This window comes from Mustela nivalis (genome assembly GCF_964662115.1).
Source record: "Mustela nivalis genome assembly, chromosome: 14".
Classification (NCBI taxonomy): domain Eukaryota; kingdom Metazoa; phylum Chordata; class Mammalia; order Carnivora; family Mustelidae; genus Mustela; species Mustela nivalis.
Genome location: NC_139033.1, coordinates 33550261 through 33568824, shown reverse-complemented (window position 1 = coordinate 33568824; position 18564 = coordinate 33550261). Strand labels below are relative to the sequence as shown.

At 45.8% G+C, this 18564-nt stretch overlaps 1 protein-coding gene across 2 annotated transcripts in view; it reads right to left on the bottom strand.

Annotated features, from left to right (window-relative positions):
• The window catches only part of RNF152 (ring finger protein 152), a 77431-nt gene that overhangs the window by 8559 nt on the left and 50308 nt on the right, over window positions 1-18564 (bottom strand). The window lies entirely within an intron of this gene.

The following is an 18564-nucleotide window of genomic DNA, read 5'->3' as shown; positions in this document are numbered from 1 at the left end:
GTACTATCAACTCACCAGTCGTAACCAAGTATTGTCTACAAGAGGTTGCCAAAGAAGACTGGCAGGCAGCCCCCACCATAAAACGAAAACAGTGTAAGCCTTCTGGTACTGACTGAGAGGAAGCAGAAAGACTTAGTTCAACTTAACTGGGGTCTGAGGAAACCCCTAAGGCTCCAGTGCTGTAGTGAAGGCTGCTAATTCTATTTCCTATTGAAAGTGTCCAAATTACCCGTCTCTGGATGGAGTCACAATGGCTCTGGAAAGAACGACCCAACCACTATTGTAGAAAAAAATCACCAGTCCTTGAACCCCACTCCCAGGGCCGGGAGCTAATAACAGGGAAAAGTTCCAGCACACGTTTCTTAAAAAGCAAACCTCCTTTTTCTAACTTCCCTTGTGAAATTAAGAATGTACTCCTTGCCAATGATATGATTTGTTAGAAATCAGAATTAGAAATGGAGGAAAAGTTTAAAGCAAAATATAATCACTGGTGAAAATAACAACAATAACCCAAACCAGCAACATACCGTGAAACATTTTCGATGTAGTAAGAGTGCCTCGATTAAATTACTGAAAGTCAAACAGAATAATAGAGCATTCAGAAAGTTCATATCATAATCAACTGCTTATCTATTCACTAATTCAAGAAATGTTTATTGAATAATTGAAATCTGCTAAGGGTAGAACTCAAATGTTCTTGATGAAAAAACATATTATCGGGTGACGGAGGTATTAATTAGCTAGATGGGGGGGGGCAGGGGGTCCTTTCGCAATGTCCATATAGCAAATCACCACCACGCATGCCTTCAATGTCTTACAGTTTTGTCAGTTATACCTCAATAAAACTGAAAAAAGTAAAAATTAAAGCTATCTGTAGAGCATCTATCAGGCACAAAGCACAATGCTAGCTACTACTGGGCATATAGATGAAACTGATCCAAATCCTACTCTTAAGCAATTTGGTTGGGTAAGAAAGAAAACATGAATAGCTTTTCGCTTCCCATTCATTTATTCATTCAGATTCTTACTGACCATCTCCACGTGTCAAGCATTATGGTATTTGTTTTTGTCCCTTGTAACCAAGACCTTGTCACTGCCAGTAAGAAACTCCCAGCCTAGCAGTAACCAGTTATGCGTGTGAACAGCTGTAATACAAACACAGAGGGAAACGTGCCGGACAAGGGCAAGAGGAACCAGGGAAGGCTCAACGGAAGATCTGGATTATGGAGAGAATTTGGACATATAAAAGCAGGGGGCAGATCATTTTCAGGTTCAGAAATCAGTGTGAGCCAAGGAAAGAGCATGAGCAGCTGCAGAATTATTTCTAGGCGCTACCTGTGGCACTGGCTGGAGGATTTTTTTTTTTTTCCTAATATGAGAGTAACTTGAAAATCCCCCCTCTAAGAATTTTATAGTTTTAGCTTTGATGTTTAGGTCTTTGAAAAAGATGCCTTTTAGTTTTTTATGATTTTATTTCTCAGTAATGTCTACAACCAACGTGGGGCTCAAACTTACAACCCTGAGATCAAGAGTCTCAGGCTCTACCAACTGAGCCGGCCAAGGTGCCCCCAGATGCCTTTTACAGAAATGAGATTCTTGGAGAACTTGCAAGCAGCCTCCCACTGGCCCAGCCCGAGAGCGCATTCCTGCAGGGAGGGGAGAGGGGGAGTGTGGCCAGGCACAGGCCACACGCTGTGGACAGCCTTGAGTGCCAAGGATGTGGGGCTTTCTGGTGGGCGATGGGAAAACACCAGAGAGGTTAGGAGTAGGAGAATGAGGGGGCGCCTGGGTGGCTCAGTGGGTTAAGCATCTGCCCTCAGCTCAGGTCATGATCCGGGGGACCTGGGATTGAGCCCCACGTGGGGCTGTCTGCTCAGCGGGGAGTCTGTTTCTCCCTCTTCCACTGCTCCTTCCCATCTCCATCCCCCACTCATTCTCTCTAATAAATAAATAAAATCTTAAAAAAAAAAAAAGAGTATAAGAATGATTCATTAGGTAGTCATACTCGGGGTAGATTGGAAAGACCTGCTGGGAAGCTAGTATAATATTAGACAAGAGGGAACGAGTCGTTGAAGGAATGATGGGCAATTAGGCTGAAGAGATGAGAGGTGCCAAGCGGTAGTCGAGAAGTCGAATGGGATCCGGCGGTGATTACAACGTGGCTGTGTGGCAGGGAGAAGGCACAGGTGAAGTCTGGAGAGGAGGGTGGCATCAGTAAGAGAAATAGGGATCCCGACAGAACGACAGTGGGTTCTGCTTGGGCCACCTTCCTGTTGAGGTGCTGGGAAGAGATACGAAACAAGTTATTCAGGAAGACAGGAAAGAGTCGGGAAAAAAGCTGAAGATGTGGGGATGATAGTCTAGAGAAGAGTCAGGCATGGACCTGGAGACTCAGGGGAGAGCCACGGGAAAGAGCTATCAGCCAGAGACAAAAGAAGAGAGAGACACCCTTGGGGAACACACAGCTCCTTCTGACGGAAAGGATGAACGGGGACAGAGGTGGAAGGAAAGCCATCATCTCCCAGCCCGCATCCCTGGGGAAAAAAAAAGAAGAAGAAAAAAGAAGAAGAAGAAGAAGAAAAAAGAAAGCCTGAGCAGCATGAGGGTATGGAGAGAGAACCTTGGGCTTTGGTGACCAGGAGGTCCTTGGTATTTTTAAGAGTGTCTTCAGTGGAGTATTGGGGGATGACGGAGTCGGCAGGGATGCTGGAATGGGAGCCCCAGAGTCCCTTTTGAGGTAGCGTGAGGCAAAGGGGCAGGCCAGTAGCTGAGAGGGCGAAGAATCACTTTGATTTGAGAACATAGAAATCTGAGCGAAGAGAAGCAGAGGAGGCGGGCGTGCTCCAAGCCACAGGGTCTGTGCGGTGCTGCCCAACGCCGTGACCGCCCGCGACAGGTGCAGGCGAAGGGAGCACGTGAGCTCAGACAGGGGAAAGCTGCCGGACTGCAGTGGGCAAAGCGGAATGCAAATCCCCCGTGAGCCAGCACTTAGGGTAGAACCTTCTCATTTCAGACCCCAAGTATGGAATTTATTCTTTCCTGAAATACAAAAGCAAAACACAGGGTTTGCTGGCGAATCTTGGCAAATGTTCCTCTCTGTCCTTAGCATTAAAGCCTAGGGACAGAGATAAGGCCGCGGTGACAGACCACAGGGAAATGGGAATGTGCGTGGGTGGGAAGGATTGACTGCTTAGAGCCATGGTGGCAGAAATGACCAAACTGGGGAGGGGACAAGAAAAAGCACAGATTCCTGCAATTTTACGAATTTGGAGACCGCTTTCTTTAACAACGGCGCTCGGGACCACCACCTTCCAGATACTTGCAGCTGGGACAAAAAAACTGTTTCTTGATACCAGTCCAGAAACAGTGACCACGAAATTATCAATCTTCCTTCCTAACAAAACAGAAAAAAGAAACCCTTCCTGCCTTCCATGTCCTTTACCTTACTTTCATATAAAAAATGTGGGAATCCGTTTAGCGGAGGAGGAAGAACAAGGGCTTTGGCCTCAATGAACCTTGGGTCCAGTCCTTGCTCTGTCACCACCAGCTGTGACAGTAGAGCGAGTCATTGAACCTCTGGAAGCCTGATTCTTTACCGGCTAAAGAGGAAAACAGAGTTGTAGCTGAATCAGGTAAAAGGCTCAGGGAGCACTGGTGCATCCCTCTCCCTCCCTCCTGACCGCAGACTCCTTCCAGTGCTGTGCGCCATCTGCCCAGAGAGCTCTTCCTGGCTCTCAGAGAACCGCCATTTTGAACAGCTTGAGAGGAAGAACACACGGGTTCTCCTTGGCCCTGCCCCAAGGCCTGCCACACCATCGTTTTTCAACAAAACCAACATGCAATTTTATTCATGATTTTATGTTCCAAGTAATGCTCACTTAATTGGTGTTGTGCTCCTTTAAAACTGGATTATACTACTCAATTTCCAACTCTATCCAAGTAAGCCTAGGCCCTAGGGTAAAGGCTGACCACCAAAGCAGAATGGGGAAACAGTTCCTATCTTCCATGCTCAGCCACTCAAGGCATCCTGGTGACAGCATCTCTCATCTCTCCGTGGACGTGCTCTGTGTGACACCAGCTTGTACTGCATTCCAGCTTATTTTCCGCAGCATAATTAGTAATGATGATGATTAGTTAGGTAAAGAGAAGAAAATTTATGAGCCTATGGACCAAAGCTAATGATGAATCATCCCTTTTCCCTTCCTTCGGAACCTGGAAAGGTGTGTGTCAACCATAAAAGAAAGGGAGTGCAAACAAAGCCAACGTAAGCTGGGAAGTAAACTCGAGTGCCTGGTCGAATGCATCATACATGAAGCACACACAGGTGAGAGCCTCAGGAACCAGAGTCTGAGGTTCTTTCCTTACCAGAGCAAGATGCAGCAGTCAAGTAAGACACTCGTTACATTTAGGAGGAAAGGGCACCTGGAACGCATACAAACAAGTGTATTCTGAAACATAATGGGACAATTTATTTTTGAAAGAATCTGAAGATCAAAACCAGATCACAAGAAGAGGAAGAGCCCCTAAAGGAGGACATTCTCAAAATAATTATGGCTTATAATAAGAGAACTAATTTTCAAATGTATTTTCCTAAGACAGCACTTAGTTTCATAAATGATGTCAACAGTACAGCATACAGATAAAAGGCCTTGAATAATCACTGAACGCAGTACTAACGCATGCTTTGGTTTAAAATGCCTTTCTTAAAAAAAATATTTATTTGACAGCAAGTGAGCAAGTGGGACGGGGGGTTAGCAGGGGGTAGAGAAAAGAGAGAGAGGGATAGAAGCAGACTCCCCACTGAGCCTAGAGCCCAATGCAGGGCTCGACCTCACAACCCTGAGATCAAAACCTGAGTGGACGGGGCGCCTGGGTGGGTTAAAGCCTCTGCCTTCGGCTCAGGTCATGATCCCGGGGTCCTGGCATTGAGCTCTCTGCTCAGCAGGGAGCCTCCTTCCTCCTCTCTCTCTCTCTGCCTGCCTCTCTGCCTACTTGTGATCTCTGTCTGTCAAATAAATAAATAAAATCTTTAAAAAACAAACAAACAAAAAACCCAAGTGGGGACCAGACATTGGGCACTCAACCGATGGTGGCACCCAGGTACCCCTAAAATGCTCTTCTTGGTTTCTTGGTTTCGGCTCAGGTTGTGCGTCTGCTTGAGATTTTCTCCCCCCACCCCTTTTCCTTTGGCCCCTTGCTTACGTACCCTCTCTCTCTCTCTCACAGTATCTCTCAAATAAATAAATAAAATATTTTTTTTAAAACATGGATTGAGATTTGTGTAACTACAGGGAAGCATGATTGGGGGATGGGGTGGAAATGCCAAACCCTAAAGTGTTGTGTATGTTGTTGTTTGGGAGTAGTGGTATTTGATGTTCTTCAACACTTGATAAATTTTCCCCAAAATAAAAGTTCCCCTTTTTAAAACACTATATACTTTCAAACACCGTGATAAAAGGTGTGGGCATGATAAAGCGTCACTATGAATTTAGTGGTGGTAAAACAGCACAGGCCTCCAATACTGAGTCTGCACAGTCCCAGGTGCTTTTAGAAGTCGAGGCATAGGAGGATAAAAAAAAGTGGAGGAAATAAATAATCCAGAATGTTGTACTCTGCTTAGACTCTTGCGACCCTCCATACACCCTGATTTGGATCTGTGGCTGTGACCTTCATTGGGAAGCCTCCCCTCAAAACTGGTGTGGACCGAGAGCGACTACATCTGGTTGACCCTGGCTGACCTTGAACTATTCCACCCGATGGTCTCCATCAGAACCTTCAATTCAATGGTCCTGGTGAGAATCATCTCGAAGTCAGAGATGACACTGGACACTATCTTGCTTTTCTTCCTGTCTGGAAATAGCTCCTCCTTCTGATGCCGGCCATTTGTTACTTCATTCTTCAAGAAAAAGTAAATATTTGAAATGGGATTAAATGAAATCATTACAATTCCATGTAATGTGGCATTTCAGCTGGTAACACCCCTTGGTATACTGGATCTCAGCAAACACTCTGGTAAGTGGCAAGAATGGGAATGGCCTGGCGGTGACCGACGTGTCGCTGACGTCTGTTTCTCTGGCAGCAGAGAGCAATTCTTTCAGGACACAATTGCCTGATGGATGCAGAGTCCCACTGGTCTAACTACACTCGCTCTGATTTAATGGAGAAGGCAGTGGATTCTAGGACTCTGACAAATATTAAATGAGAATTCCATCGGCCCAAACTCTAATATTTATATTGTTTCCTCCCATGAGCATCTGTGGTTTGCTGTATTTAACGATGTCAAGACTCTAGAAAGTGAAAACTCTCATTCATTGTCTTGGATGACCTGAGGATGCAGCAGGGAATGGTGACCCGGTCTAGAGGCAGAGTGGCCTTGGTGGCAGGGGCAGACCCGGTGAGACAGAGAGATCGTGGCTAAACAGGCAGAGGGCAGCAGACCAGCCAGCCAGAAGGCCATGATCAGACCCAGGGACCTGCACACGACCAGACGACTGGCCCTGCCAGCACTGCCCATTGGGACAACCACAGTCCCGATGGACTGGGCCAGAGGACAGGGGCCAACTCTGTTACTCTGAAAATTTGACTAACCGAGCAGGGGAAGCTGAACCAAGGTCTTCAGAGATGTTATTTATACAGGAGCATTTCATTTACTCAGAAGCATTTAAGTCGAGTTACAAAGAAGATAAACAAATTTGATGCCCCCACCCCTGCCAGTTCGGCAATGCATATTTAAAATCCAAGTATATTGGAATCAAGACATTTTTAGGAATTAAAGCCGAATTTCAGAGTAGCCATGACTGACAATAACCACTGGGTTTTGTGGGTTTGCTTCTTCTAATAGCTATCAAACCATCACTACTGTTAGGGGTCAGGAAAGGAGGATCTTAGCTCTAATTCTGCCCTAATAAACCTTCAGCAAGTCACCTCTCTGTGAGCTGTGGGGTCCTCACCTATGAGGACACTGTATTAGATGATCCCCTAACGTACCTTCTAGCAAACATAGTTCTACTACATGAACAAAGTGCTGGCTTTCAGTGACAGAGCTGCCAGGCTATTTGTTCTGTGCTTATGATACCTGCCAGATCATCTGTTAGTATCATGTTAATGATCTCACAAGAATGTACATCTATGTGAGAGAGCGGGCAGTTCAATAAATGGGAGGCAACTTACATTAGAAATTTCTTCTTTTGTGCCTCTGGTTCAACAAATGAATTTAGGTAGAGCTAAAGGGCTAAAAGAAATAGCCACAACTCTGATTTACAGCAACAATCCAAAGAATAACTATCTTATGTCTAATCAATAACCTTCTTAGATCAAGGAAGATATTGCTATTACTCAAACTCATTACCATGTGAAGGTGGTCCAGACTTTTCCTTGAAAAGTCACCTGCACAGCCGCCCACCTCACACAGAGGATATTATTGGCATAAATCAGATACTTTGTTTCACCTTCACTTGCTCTGATCACCAGTAATGGTGAAGAAAAAGTTGCAGATGCCCATAAAAGCAGGAAGAGGTATAAAGGACTGTCAGGGGATCCCCAGGCTCTCTGGAGAGGAGGGATAATAAAAGATGCCATCAGACAGACAGACAGGTAGAACAAAGGGAAAATGATCAATTACCCCAAATCCTAGAATTCTGAGTACAGCCAAAGGAAATGACAAGTCAGACATCTAAGTAGAGCCAAAGAAATGAAAAACAAACAAAAACCCTAATCCTTCCCAATGGCTGGACATCTACTAAGGGAAAACATTCGGTAGGTAAACAAGTATTTATTGGGAACCCATCATGTGCCAAGCTTTATCCAAGACACCGAGACACTACGGCCAACTAGTGCCTTTGCCCTCAAGGAGCCTAGACTTGCACTTGAAGGAGGAGCTATGGAAAGAGAACCAAGGGGAGGGAGGGGGCGGCCAGTCGGAGCACTGAAAGGAGGTGCTTCTTCAATCGATCATGTACAGGCCTCAAGCAGAATTACCAAGCAAAGAGCTATCACTGCCTCTTAGAACCAGAAAGGTTAGAGCCAGCTGCCAGCAGGCTCACTGTTCTTCCTGCTCCGGTGACACTGGGGAACAGGAAAGTCAAAGGGAAGGACACTGACATTTCCCTTTGTGATTAAGCACCGCGTTAGACCCATGTGGGCATCACCCCAGACAGCAAGGTGGGCTCTGAGCTGTAAGAGCTATAAGCCTCAAGAGAAGCCAGAGTTTAAGTTTGAGGGGGGGAATCTCAAGGTCGTCTAAAGACAGCACAGTGCCAGCGAAGCACATTAGGTCATCGCTGGGGAGAAGGGTCTGAGGGCTTGAAGTCGTGCATTAAGGACCCCGAGGCTCTAAGTAAGCAAGCTCCCGGGAGGGCAAAGGCCCCTCTCTGCCGCGGGTCCCCACTGCCCCTGCTCTTCACGTGCGGGGTGCGGGGGGACACTGAAGACCCCAGATAGACTCGCTATGTATCCATGTGCATTTCCAGAATAGGAACCACACAGCTGCCTTTCCCACCAACCCCAGCACAAACAGAAACCTTCAGGCAATTTGTTTTTTTAACTTTTTCCCATTGTGTTTTGTCTGTGTCAGAGACCCTCCGACTTTCTTCCGTAAAGAGGCAGATATGAATTTTAGGCTCTGCAGGTCAAACAGGCTCGTTCACACACTCAACTCTGTAAAGTATGAAAGGAGTCATGGACAGCAGACAAAGAACAGTGCCTTTACAAAGACAGGCCTAGGATTGGAGTTGCACAACAGGCTATCATGTGCTGACCCCAGATGGCCACCATTTCCCCTGCCCTTAATCCCCTAAATTCAATGCGTTACTCTGGAGACACCCATCCCCACATCTGCTTCTTGCTCTATCATCAGTTATGTCACCTGGTATCTTTCTGTCAAGTTCCAGAAGACAAAATACTTTCATAGTTATTTGGGGAGATAAGAGAGTATCAGCTTTATAGTTGCAACACCTTTTTAAATGACTGTTTTCAGAAAACAGGAAGAGAGGTGAGCAAGGACATTGACAATGACCATCATACCTGACCCACTAACTGCAGGACCATTCGTGAGAACACAGGTAGGGTTCAAGACTTCTTTCCACTTAGAAATATGGATCTATTACTTGGACCAAATGGCAATAACTCTAGAATTTATCATGATCACCCCAGATTAAAGACAACCCCTAATTTGATGGAACGTCACAGGGACACAGTGGTAATGCCGCCTGACTGCCCGAACTTTGGATACAATCCTATGTTCACCTCCACAATTATGGCAAGCCAGGAAGTAGCTGAACCAATTTAGATCTGGCCAGGTTAATCTCAGCTTTAAAGACCTTATTTATTTATCTGACAGAGATCACAAACAGGCAGAGAGGCAGGCAGAGAGAGGAGGAAGCAGACTCCCCGCCGTGCAGAGAGCCTGATGCAGGACTCAGTCCCAGGACCCTGGGACCATGACCTGAGCCGAAGGCAGATGCTTTAACCTGCTGAGCCACCCAGGCGTCCCTAATCTCAGCTATATGTTGCTATCTCATGGTACTTCACCTCTATGAAGAAGGGACACTTGGGTACATTTCCCAAACACATGGAGAAGTTCTTCAAAGTGCCACAGAACACGGATGAAGATGAGAACGCCATTAATCTGAGACACCCTGAGGCTAGAAGGAGCAGCAGGACAGGAAAGTCTTAACTCAACTTTATTTATTTTTTAAAGATTCATTTATTTATTTGAGAGAGAGAGAGAGAGAGCAGGGGGGTAGGCAGTGGGCAGAGGGAGAAAGAGAATCTGAACCTCTGCACTAAGCACAAGCCCAACACGGGGCTCGATCTCATGACCCTGAGATCATGATCTGAGCCGAAACCAAGAGTCACTTAACTGACTGCGCCACCCAGGCACCCCTTGGCTCAGTTGAAAAAAAAAAAAAAATCTAAATATTAAGACTCCCCTACTTTTACACATTTAAAAAATACATATATTTCTTAAGATTTCCTCAGATTACCCAGAAAACATTCTAAATTAAACATCTGAAAAGAACAGCACATTAAAAACCTGGTGGGTTTTATGGATATCTCTTTAAATAAATCTATTCAGAAGCCAGTCATAAGATTATTTTCTTTGAGCAGGGAGTATTTATTGCCGCAATCTCTCTACCTAGCATCAATTTCGATGATTCATAGCATAAGTTAAGTCTCAAACTGAAGTTACTAAGCTCCCTAAAGGCACCAGTACTAAACTAAACCCAGGAAGTGCCGTGGGGCGGGGGGGTGCGCAGGGAGTCAGCTGTCAGTCTGCTTGTTACACTTCTACTTTTTCAGACATCCAGCTGGAGTGACTCAACGAGACTTGACTTTCCATTTAGGCAGGGCAAGAAGAAAAAAAGCAAACCCCCTCCCCCAAACTGGAGATGGAACCGTGATACAACCAAAAGCCATCAACCATGAGTCCGTCTTCCCTAACCTCACAAGAAATCCAAAAGACTTCTCCTTTGCTTTCTTATATTTGTTTTTAAGTCAACTCAGAAGTAATATTTGACAACAAAATGTACCTACTTTAAACAGAGTTCAATGAGTTTTGACAAATACACACAGCTGTGTAACCACTATGCCAATCAAGCTATTTCCATCACCCCACAAGGTCCCTTTGGGCCACATCCAGTCCCTCCTCCCTCTCTGTCCCTAGCTCCAATCTAGCTCTGAATCTGTAGCTTGTCTGTGGGTATAGATTTAGGGCAAGTAGCAATATTCTTTTTTTTTTTTTTAAGATTTTATTTATTTATTTGACAGACAGAGATCACAAGTAGGCAGAGAGGCAGGCAGAGAGAGAGGAAGGAAAGCAGGCTCCCCGCAGAGCAGAGAGCCCGCTGTGGGACTCGATCCCAGGACCCTGAGATCATGACCTGAGCTGAAGGCAGAGGTTTAACCCACTGAGCCACCCAGGTGTCCCAAGTGGCAATATTCTGAGTGTACTTTCAGATGATCTAGGAGCATCTTCTGGGGAATAAAGTGTTGAACCAACTTCATATTCATATTCCCAGAGAAGACCACAGAGTAACAAAGAGTACTCTGAATGCATTCATTCAAATACGGACAGAGTACAAGGCACTATCCTGGGTTTGGGGGATCCAAAGAGAAAAAGATGGGCCCCTCCTTGCAAAGATAACAACGTGATGTGGTCTGGGCTTAATGCAGGCTATCAGACAGCAATGGAAGAAGAGACACCTGGTCTACCTAGGGAAGCCTGGCACGATTTTTCAGGAAAAGGTGGCACTTTAACCTCAAGGATGAGGCCACAGCGTAAGTGAAGGCACAGAGCCCCAGACTGCGCAGTACCAGTGGTATGGGCAGGGCTCTGAACCCATGGCCTCCAGCAGTACTCACGTGTGTCTGTCAGCACCTACCTCAAAGGCTGTGCAGACTTCAATGGGTTAGAACACACGTCAAACTCTCAGACCGATGCCTGAGCCCCGGCCGGCTCTTCCTGGTATTATCACTACCTGATGAGGAAGGAAAGGGAAGGCCTGCCGGAGCCTGACGATGGCGGAAGGCAGTGGGGTCTGAGCAGCATTAACGAATCCATCAATTAAGCACAGCCTTCCCCCTGCGCTCTGAGCTCAGCGGAAAGGCAGACAAAGAAACAGGTGGGGGTTCAAATGTAGCCTTGGCTCCAGGGTTCTAAAGCAAGACAGGAGGAAGTCCCCAAAGCCAAAATGGCACTTCCCTGGTCCTCGCACTGAGGTTCCAAGGAACCCAATAGCTGTCCCTGCCAGCTGGGAAAGGTCAGGTCACTAGGTGGCAGTAGAAACAGGGGGGCAAAACATGCCCCCCACAGAGGGCAAATAAGTCATCGAGTGAGGAAGGAAGGAGAAGAGCAGGAGGAAGGAAAGAGGGAGCAGGAAGGAGCAGAGAGGGAAGGAAAGAAAGCAAGACAGAGCAGAGCCCATCCCCCTCCTCTTCGCAACTCCTCTTCGAGGGGCACTGAGGAAGGCCCAGCCCCCAGCAGCAGGCAGAAGCAGCAGTTCTGATTTTGTGGGAAGCTCAGGAACAGAAGGGCAGGCCCCTCCCCTAATTCTCAGGGTTTGGATTTTGTCCTGTGCGTGGCAGGGCTGCTGAAGCTTCACTGGGGAGTATATCACAATCATAACCACATGATCTTTTTTCCCCCTTTTTAACCATTTTGAAGTCCACAATTCAGTGGCATGAAGCACACTCCTAATGTCGGGTAAGCATCATCACTACTTCCAGAAACAACGTCTTCATACCCAACAGGAACTCTTGTAGGGCCAACGGCAGGCTGCCCCAAGGGGGGGCCACTCTGACATGAAGAGTATTTTGAGTTGAAAGCAATCCAAACCCAGCAGATTCAGGAAAAGCTCTTCACCTCCCCTTCCACTGCCTGCCTGTACCAGGAAGAGAGGTATTCACGGAGATTTCTCTTTACCTAAGAAATGTATCCACGTAACAGGGCCACCTTCGCTTTACAGACATCTCCTCTCACCTCCCCGCTAATGGGCTTTCTCCCCTTTGTGTCAGCAGACCCCACCCCTCTCCTCAGCTCACAGAAGCCCCATGGTGCCTCACTGTCTTTGGGATTTCATGTCTGTGTGGATTCCCCATATGTATGAAACTACATTTGATTTTCTCCTGTTCATCTGTCTCTTGTCAATTTGATTTTCAGGCCAGCCAGAAGGACCTCAAAGGGTAGAGGAATTTCTTCCTCCCCGACACTTGGTACTCCTCAAGAATGTAACTCCCCACAGTCCCTGGCAACCTCTCTTCTGCTTTCGTTTCTCAAGGAATTTGCCTATTCTAGGTGCCTCATATAAGTGGAACCATATATTTGTCCTCTGCTTCTCCCCCCTCCACCCCTCCCCCAACTCACACTTGCTTACATATGTGCATGCTCTCTCTCTCAGATAAATAGACATCTTTTAAAAAAATAAACCAAAGTCTAGTGTCCATCTTGAGTGCACAGAGATCAGATATTAAGGCTCAAGCCTGTCAACTCCTCCAGCTTCCGGCACCCAAAATATATTTCTCCCTTTCTCTTTTCCAACTCTCATCTACTGAGTTACCAGCTTCTCTTACAAGTTTATCCAAGTTTGTTTGGCAACAGTGTTGGCCAACCCAGCCAGAAGCTAAGTTTTGATTGGTCCGGCCCACTAGGGTTCCCCACTACAGTGCCCAGGCTCTTGCATGCGGCTCCTGGGTTAGTGACTATAACAGACTGGTAATGTGACAGAGGAGGAACAGACCCCCATGGTTCTGGTTCAGACAACCGAATGGAGGTCAGATTTCTGAGGAAGGCTGCTGACTGAAAGGCAGCACAGTGTCTGGAGGTTACGGAGATGGCCAATATGCTCTGAATCTTTAAGTTTCCTAACTGCTCAAGTTCTGACTTCCACGTGAAACTTGGATAACCACTGTGGAACTAGCATTACCAAATACTTTTATTTATATGACATTATATTTCACTAAGTCAATTATTATCCAACAAAGAAATGGATATTTTCATTACTGGGTCCTCCAGGAAAAAAAAAAAAAAGAGAAGAGACTATGAACCATAAATGTCTAAGTTCACAGAGATTAAACCTTAGCAGTGTTCAAATTCTTCTCATCTCTAAAAAAGCACAGTGTAAAATATTTGTAAGCGGTTCTGTGTTGCCAGGCTAGAGCTGTTTATTAGGACATCCCACTGTCAAATAAGGCTCAAAGCTATCTTTTGCCATGTAAATTCCTCTCTCTAAACCCTGGCTCTGGTTACCAACTAAATGGGAAGAAATGCTCAGATTCACCACCTCTCCCTTTGTGGCTCATTCAGCCCCCACCCCCCCAAACAGATACATCTTTACAGAATAATAAGGCCTGCCAAGTCCAGTAGACAGTATACAGTAGGCGCTCGTCTATAATAACACCCAGATGAGAGAGCCTGTCTTCCTCTCACTGTCGTATTACTTCCATAATAAGAATAAGAATATTCAACTTCACACGGAGGCCCAAACTGAAATGTGAGGTTATGGATTATCCTGATTTTTATATCCAAGACCACACACAAAGTATTTAAGCTTCAAGAATAAAAAAATTAAGCAGTTTTGGACATCATGCTCTCCCCCTACTCTCACCAAGTACCCTTAGAGGGGAAAAAAAAAAATTGTAAAATAAGCCTATTTAATCTTTCAATTAACTTATTGAGTTTCAGCTTTCCTATCCTTTGTGAAAAAAAATTTCTCATAACTTCCCTTTCTCAGAAGAGTCACAAAATATATCTAAAAGGAGTAAGTTAATATTTTCTTGTATTAACCCAATTCTACTTTTGAATTTAAAATGCAGAGATGCAGCAATAATAGGAGTAAAACAACAGATACAGATTTAAATGAAATAAATGTCTCACAAACCGTTAGCTGATGTAGGTCATGGGAATCAGATTACATTGGTTTATTGAGACAGCCAGTCTATTTTGGAAAATAACTCTCTAATGCTGTCAAGTTACTGAGCAACTTAAAATAAAACAAGGTCGAATTTAACCTACACATAACCTCACATAAATTGCAACCTAAGGTGATGGACAGGGCAGACCCCGCCCCATCCCCCACCCTCCTCCGCAGCCACACTTCAGTTCCACGGCTGCCCTTCCCTCGGACTGTCCCTCCGTGTCCCCATCAATGGAATATCAATGAGACCACAGAACCACAGACTCACACACAAATACAATTTCCTGAGGAAGTGATTCTAGAGCTAACATCAGTGAACACGAGGGCCCTCTGTTTGTCTCATCGCTGTGTTTTTCTTTAGCTGATGGGAGGCATTCTAAGGCTTTCAAGGCCAAAGGGACTCTGCATTTTTTAAATGCCATCTATCCCTGAAGCTGGATTATAATAAGCAGATAAAGAGACAGAACCATCATGACAACAATTTGAAGAGATTTTTCTTTCTGTCCATCAAGCCAGGTTGGGGCAATAAATACATCACCCAGGGTTCCCCATGATGGCTACTTTCATAACCTGGACTGCCATTTGCATTTTAAAAAAACCATCCACAAGATAAAATATGAAATACATGGGCACTACAACTCCAAGACGCCAATACACACCTTCTTTATTCCACAAATCGGCAAGTCATCATTCCTGCCATCAGCCCTCCAGTGAATTACTCTCGCCAAACACTGGAGCAAATGATGGGAGCAACCCCTTGGTTACTTAGTCAAGTACTTGTCAAGCCCTGGCTTGAACTCCACCCTCCAGCCGCTTGGGGCCACTCGCACTTCTATAACAGCAGCGTGCCTCTCTTAGAGCCTCTAAACTTCTACACACACGTTCTTGGCTTAGCGGCAGTTCCCCTTTTTGGTCTGGAAACATGATGTCTAGCAGCAACTCTAAGAAACCATCTCTTACCCTTCCAGCTGGGTAAGGTGCTACACTTACACTCTCATATTCTGTTTACTTGCATCTCCCCCATTGGAAAGGGTTCCCTCAGGGCAGGAACCTACGCACCCCCTGTGTTTGACCAACCAAGGGGTTGGATGGATTCCTGTTTACCGGCATCTCCCCCTTTCCCCAGCATGAATATAGTGCAGAATGGCCTCCGCACTGAGGACAGGGATCTGGCCTGCCTTCTGTTCTTTCCTTAATGACTGCCGTCCAGGAAGGGCTCCACAAATGCTTGTAGACTGAAAACTAACTGAAATTGAGCCATTTCTAAAAAATTAAGGACATACGGTCACCAGGATTGCAGGCAATTCAGAAATCATGAACAGGGTAAGACTCACGCTTTAACAGTATGCTTGTTATTTACCTCTTCCTAGAATGGTACGCTAAAGGAAGGAGTTACTGGATAGGAAAATAAACTCAGATGTTAAGCTAGTATTTTTTTTTTAAGATTTTATTTATTATTTGACGGAGAGACACAGTGAGAGAGGGAACACAAGCCGGGGTAGTGGGAGACAGAGAAGCAGGCTTCCTGCCCAGCAGAGAGCCCGATGTGGGGCTTGATCCAGGACTCTGGGATCATGACCCAAGCAGAAGGCAGCGGCTTAACGACTGAGCCACCCAGGAGCCCCTAAACTAGTATTTCTACAAAATACTTTGAATCCATGCCTCATCATGTCCACTGAAGCCAGTGCCTGGGTGTGGGGTCCTGACGTAAACACTTGCAAAAAGGTCCCTGGGGGATGGTCATACCTAGTGAGGTCTGCCAGCCGCTGCCAATTCCTCACTCTCAGAATGGGTTCCAACATCTACCCCACAGCAGGCTTCCTCACACACTGCTCTTGGGAGAACAGGGCAGCCGGAGGGGGAGGAGTCGTTATTTAATAAACCTACGTGTGATTTACCTGTCCACCTGGTAATTCCACTTCTAAGTATTCACTCTGAAAACATACCCCCATGCACCCTCGACAAAATGTTCACAAGGTAATTCATTTCACCATTATTTTCAACAGCCAGATGCTGGGAAAAAAGGAAATTTAAATTTCCATTCACAGAAGCTAATTGGTTTCTAGCCACCAGCGGAGTAGTAGGGAACGTGGCAGACAGAAGAATGAGGAAGATGCTATGAACTGCTCCGCAGTGACAGCCTGGTGGTACCAAGTGGGGGGGGGGGCAAGGTGGAAGAAAGAAGGGGAGTAAGAAGATAAATTTGTTTATTTTTATGAAAAAAGAGAACAAACCAATTCATGTCACAATGGTCGCAAGTGCGGGAGTGGGCGGGAACGGAGAGGAAGGGCGAGAGGAGGCCGAGGGCTCTCCCACTGCACCTTTAGACGGCTGCGACTCTGAGTCATGTATACAGTGCACTTATTCAAAACCTGAATTAATCAAAAAGGATGAACAAAATCAAATCCTAAAATTAAATGTATACACAGAAACAACTGAACTGAGCTCAGGTGGACAACATAACCACCATAACATATCAACGTAATCGGGGCGGGGGCGGGGGATGCAGAAGGACGAGAAGAATGAGGGGAAGGGGGAGGGGGAGGGAGGTCTTTTTTTTTTTTTTTTCAAAGATTTTATTTATTTATTTGCCAAAGAGAGCGCGAGAGAGCGAGCACAGGCAGGCAGAGTGGCAGCAGAGGCAGAGGGAGAAGCAGGCTCCCTGCCGAGAAAGCAGCCCGATGTGGGACTCGATCCCAGGACACTGGGATCATGACCTGAGCTGAAGGCAGCCACTCAACCAACTGAGCCACCCAGGTGTCCTGAGAGTTCTTTTTTAATGAAGACTCCCACATATATATGAAAAACGAGAGATTAAATTTTTTAAACCACCATTTTGCCACTTCCAGTGTAGTGTCCGACTTAGCTGAAGATCATCCATAAATGCCAAAATCCCTGGGTGAAAGGTTGCTGGAAGACAGCACAGCGTATTTACTCCCCTCGGAGATCAGCTCACAGGCTGCTTATTAAATGGTGAAGACAAAAATCGTCTCTACGATGGTAAGATCTGGCAGGCGTCACCTTAACCAAAGCTCCAACTCAGCAGGTGTCACTTAACCAAAGCTCCAACTCAGCACCTCCCAATAATGGCACAGGCTGATGTCACGTGCTTCCCGCAATGGCGCACAGAAGAACACGACTTTGCCTGTGAGGTGCCCTGCCAACGGGTTCATTTGAATTTAATCACAAGGAACAAGATGTGAAGGACTTTTATGAACTCCTCAAAGCCGGCAATGTCACGCAGAGGAAATCAAAAGCAAGGAGACCGTCCTAGATGACAAGACTAAGAAGATGCGTCAACCACGTTGGGAACCATGGCTGGGTGTGGGAGTGGGGGGGCTCTCTACAGTGACAAAAAAATATTTTAAAATATAGACTTGTATTAGGTACTATTACTGAATTAATGGTGAATTTCTTGGGTGTGATGATGGGATTCTGAGGGAGAATGTCCCTGTTCTTGGGAGATACATGCGGGAAGTATTCTGCGAGTAAAGCGTCATGATGCCCTCAAACGAGGTGAAGTGTAAAATTCATCTCCATTCCACCTGTTGAGTTACTCCTTCTGTTTCTGAGACTTCAGGTGAGAGAAAGCTAAACGCAGCCAAAGCAAGCCTCTCACACTTCCTGAAAAGCTGCCAATCACCCCTCAAAAATGTGTGAGGGTCTACAAAAACAAAGCTTCCTGACTATTAGGGGCTGAACTGTGCTCCTCCCCAACCCTGTAACTCATACCCTGAGGTCCTAACCCCAGGCCCTCAGAATGTGACTGTATTTAAAGACAGGGCCTTTAAAGAGGCGATTAAGTTTAAAAGAGGTCACTAGCGTGGCCCTAATTCAATATGACTATGTCCTTATGAGGAGGGGAAATTAGGGCACAGACAGGTATCCCAAAGAGCACATGAAGACACAGGGAGAAGGTGGCCATCGACAAGCCAAGGAGACAGACCTCCGAAGAAACCAACCTTGCCGACACCAGGATCTGAGACCTGTAGCCCCCAGAATGGTGAGAAAGTAAACTTCGGTTGCTTAAGCCACCCAATCCATGCTACTCTGTTAGAGCACCCCAAGCAAACGAATACACTCACTTTCTGCTTTTCTTTTTCTTTTCTTTTCTTTTTTTTTTTTTTTTTAAGATTTTGTTTATTTACTTGTC